Source organism: Theropithecus gelada, chromosome 8 (assembly GCF_003255815.1).
Source record: "Theropithecus gelada isolate Dixy chromosome 8, Tgel_1.0, whole genome shotgun sequence".
Classification (NCBI taxonomy): Eukaryota; Metazoa; Chordata; class Mammalia; order Primates; family Cercopithecidae; genus Theropithecus; species Theropithecus gelada.
The window spans coordinates 94,300,733-94,305,313 of record NC_037676.1 but is presented as its reverse complement, the minus strand read 5'-3'; the positions used below and the strand labels follow the sequence as shown (position 1 = coordinate 94,305,313).

Here is a 4,581-nt window from a genome sequence, read left to right as displayed (position 1 = left end):
TGTTCTTCCCTAGAGAACAGTGCTTTTCAAACCAGTAGATCATGACCTAATAAAAGATCATGACTATCAAAGTAGTGGTTCCTAATTAGCATTTGAAAAAATAAAATAGGTTGGCTACAGTGGCTCACGCCTGTAATCCCAGCACTTTGGGAGGTCGAGGTGAGCAGATCACCTGAGTTCAGGAGTTCAAGACCACCCTGCTCAACATGGTGAAACCCTGTCTCTACTAAAAATTCAGAAACTTAGACAGGCATGGTGCTGCACACCTGTAGTCCAGGCTACTCGGGAGGCTGAGGCAAGAGAATTGCTTTAATCTGGGAGGCAGAGGTTACAGTAGGCCAAGATAGCACCACTGCACTCTAGTCTGGGTGACAGAGCAACTCTGTCTCAAATAATAATAATAATAATAAAATAAAATCAAGAAATAGATTAGCAGCATGCATTGCATGTAATAATGGTTAACATTGGCTGAAACTTTGTTTTAGTTATACATATATATATAAATATAAATATTTATATGTACTGAGTTATGGGAAATGTGCTTCTTATTATTGCTTGGGGTTTGAAATGTTTGAAAAACTCATTCAGTAAAATATCAATCGAATCGCTGTTAGCACTCTGCCACTCCATAGCGAGCACTTTTTGCTCGAAGTTAAATGTTTATAGATAACTGACAGCCCAATACATCTCACATAGATAACATAGCAAGGACAGAAAGGGAATGAAAAGGAGAAGTTTCGTGGGGGCTGAGAAACATTAGCTGACCAATTCTTTCCCTTCTCATTTCAATCAATGGTGAACTGTCAAGTGAGGCAGGAGAATAGGGCCTGGAGGTAGGGAACCTAAGGCCAATTCACAGTGACTTCCTAGAAATGAATCAAAAGGAAAACCCCAACTTTCCACACCCAAGTAACAAAAGAACAGAGGCTACTTCCTTTGTCCCACTCCTTTCTGCATCACAAATGAGAAATGGAAAGTACCTCTGATTGTTCCTGATTGTTCCTATACAATAACCAGACAGACTGGTCACAGGCCTAGTCTTCATTTGCATAAGGGTATAACTTTGTAAGTTTACTTCAGCCTCTAATTGGTCCCCTCCTGCAACCAATCAGACATTTGCATAGTGTGTTAACTTTGTAACTTCACTCAGCCTCTGATTGGTCACCTTCCATGACCAATCAGACTGGTTGTAGGTCGCTACCTTATTTGCATAGGGTGTAAACCAAATAACGAATGGGAAACTTCTAAAGGGTATTTGGATCCCAGAAAATTCTGTAACCAGTGCTCTTGAGTTGCTTGCTCAAGCCCGCTCCCACTCTGTGGAGTGTTCTTCCATTGCAATAAATCTGTGCTTTTGTTGCTTTATTCTTTCATTGATTTGTTTGTGCATTTTGTCCAATTCTTTGTTCAAAACAGCAAGAACCTGGACCACTCATAGTCAAGACCCTTCGCCAGTAACAAAAGCTTCTTTAATTTAACATTTCATCTGCTGTATTGAGAGAAGGCAGGCAGTAGCAATTACTGTTTCAAGAACACATATGTGTGCATCATTTTTTGATGTGGTAAATTGAGGGATAATTTTTCTCTCTGGATTCTTGTCCTGTAAGGGAAAGGAGAAAGAAATAACCAGAATGCACCAAGCCCAGGTGGTGGTGGAAAGGTGATGGGGCTGGAGGACACACTTAAACATGTGGAATCCCAATGCCAGGCAGCCAGGGCCAAATCCATATTCTCCCAACACTGGGTACACTGGAGGTCCAATCCTACCCACTCACCACCTATCAATCCACCCTTTCCCCCAGGCCCCTTTCCTCCTCCCTGAGGAGCTCCACAGGTAATCCAGCTTTCCCCCAGGTGTGTCCCCTCATCCTGTGCCACAGCCACAGTATCCAGAATGCCAACCCTTGGTTCCCCACCCTCTTCCACACTCACCTCCTGCCCCTGGAATGCCTCCTATGAATCCCTTGGCTCCTGACATGGTTGGACCAGGAGTGATAGTGGACAAGAAGATTCAGAAGAAAATGAAGAAAGCTCCTAAAAAGATGCACAAGCACTACAAGCACCACAAGCATGGCAAGCATTATTCCTTCCCTTCCATCTCCTCTTCCAGCAGTGACTCTGATTGAATACAGGCCCTGGACCTTTCCCTAAAGTCTCACCAGTTCTGCTCTCCCATCCAGCTTCAGATGCCATGTTGTACATGGGGAAAAGTAGCCCTTGTGCTCCCCACCCCTACCCCCACCTGAGCCTTACCCTGCTCTTCAGCCCTGAATGACTAGGGAAAATGAGAAGAGGATTGCCATGGCATGGCCATCTTCTTGCTGCTTGGATAAATTCTATAGCTAATGAGTTTAGCAGGGGAGTTATTTATTTAAGATGATGAACTAAATGTTGAAGACAAGTTTGAGATCTGTTAAATGTGATTTTTTACTTCCTCTTATAATACTTGTGATTGGGGAGGTTTGTGGAAATTTAACTGTGACAAAAAGCCTCTATCTTTTTTGTACTGTTGTCATATTTGGGGAATTTGTGGTAAATACATTCCTCAGCAGGCCTTTTGCTGGTTGCACTAACTGCAAGTTTGCTGGGAAGTAGAGTCCATTCGGTCGATGAGCTTTGACTGCTGTTTTGGAAACTCACCTCTCCTCCTTAGCCCAATATGCTGTCTCATGTCTTATTCTCGTTCTCCAGCTTTCAGTCCAAATAAAGTTATTTCTCCTGGAAAAAAAAAAGAAATAACTTTAGAAATAGAAGTGTATATGTATGATAATATTCATACTTATTGAACACATGTGCCTATGCAGATTTATTATCTATACTATATATAATTATATGTGAAATATAACAAAACTCTATGTGTGTGGTGTTAACTCACAATCTGTTTCTCTTTGGAACCCCATTCTGTATACAAACATTTTTGCAACACATGTGGATCAGTAGTAGGAATAGATAGTTTAAAAATATTTTGTTAAAGCAACAACTTAAGTCAGCATGTTAAAGAAACATAAAAATCAAAATAGTACAGTAATTTCTCTGTAACAGTGGAAATAAGAGGGAAACACTAAAATGTGGAAACATATAGATTTCTCTATATGCATATAAATGTTTCAGCCGTTGTTAATACCTCCTGGAACAGTCTTAGATACACTAACCTCCTCAATAAATATTTCACATTTAGTAAAGAAAATGTACTACCTGTCTAGTAAAGGAAATGTTTACTTCCCATTTTGTCCTTTTTCTGATTTTATATTTGAACATCAGTATTAGTGGTGTCTTGATGAGCCTAGATTTTATTCTTTAGCATGTCTGAATAGATTTTTGTAATTAGCTAGTTGCATTAATTTCATTGGCTTTCTGACTAGTCAGATTGTAGAGTGTTAAGAGGCAACAAATTTAATTGCATAGGGTCAACTATTTTCAAATGCATGATGACACCAATCAGAGTGGACTTAACTATAGTGAAATAAACAATTCCATGTGCATGTCATTTAGGGCGCAAAATATTTAAATAGGAACAAAACTAACTCTTCCTGCAGCATTGGTTAGTATAAATTAATACAGAAACATGGTTGGCAACTGGCACAGACACTGACACAGTAAACATTTTTTTGCTGTTGTTGGACTTGTGTGCACCGCAGATGGGTGGTGTTCAATCACGACTATTTGTCCAATTTGGCTGTTTTAGGAAAAAGATAAAGAATTATGTACTGGACATGGACGTCACAGTGCCTGTCAAGCACGTATCTGTTGTCAGCTTATATTGCCCAACCTAGAGCCCTTTGCTCAGGAGTCTGTTATTTGTTCAGAGAAAGGGAATTTATTGACTGACATAACTGAGAAGTAAAAACTAGAGCTAAATTCAAGTGTGGTTGGATTCAGAAGCTCACATATTGGATTTAGTAGCTGGTCTCTATCTGTTGCCCAGCTTGGCCATACTTTCTTCCATGTTTTGGCTTCATTTTCAGAATCCATGTGGTCACAATATGGCAGCAGCTGCTCCAGCCTCACACCTCCTCAAGTTAAAGCCAAACAGAAGAGGGAAATGTCCTTTCTGTTTAAATATCTCTTTCTGGTTAGTCAAGTAAAAGTCCTGAGATTAGTTCTGATTTATTCTGACTGACTTGGCTTGAATTAAGTGTCTATTCTTGGATCAAACTGCAGCCAGAAGAATTCAAAGTCCTGATTGGCTAAACCTAGGCCTTTTGTTCTATCCCCTAAACGAGGAATTAAGGCCCAATGCAAAGCATATGGATTGAAAGTTGGGAAGAGTTACAGTTACTTGCATAAAGAGAAGTTGGATGCTTAGAACTGAAAATATCCACAATGCTAAGATCATTTTTATATTTATTCGAGCTAATTCAACATTTTAAAAATGGGAATAGGAACTTCATCTATATTTACCAGCTTCAACCCAAGGGGAGTATGGAAAGACCTCTGATGTTCCCCCCAGGTCACTTGCTGCGTTTGTGATCTTGGGTAGATCACAATCTCTGATTCTTGTTCTTCCCAGCTGCAAAATGGGGGATAATGTTGTCTCCCTATCCATATCACAGATGGTTATGAAGATTCAAAAAGGTAATG

The 4,581-nt window shown here is 40.0% G+C and overlaps 1 pseudogene; it reads left to right on the top strand.

Moving 5' to 3' along the window:
• The first annotated feature begins 1,688 nt into the window (after window positions 1–1,688).
• Window positions 1,689–2,126, top strand: LOC112630776 (annotated as a pseudogene).
• Window positions 2,127–4,581: the final 2,455 nt, after the last annotated feature.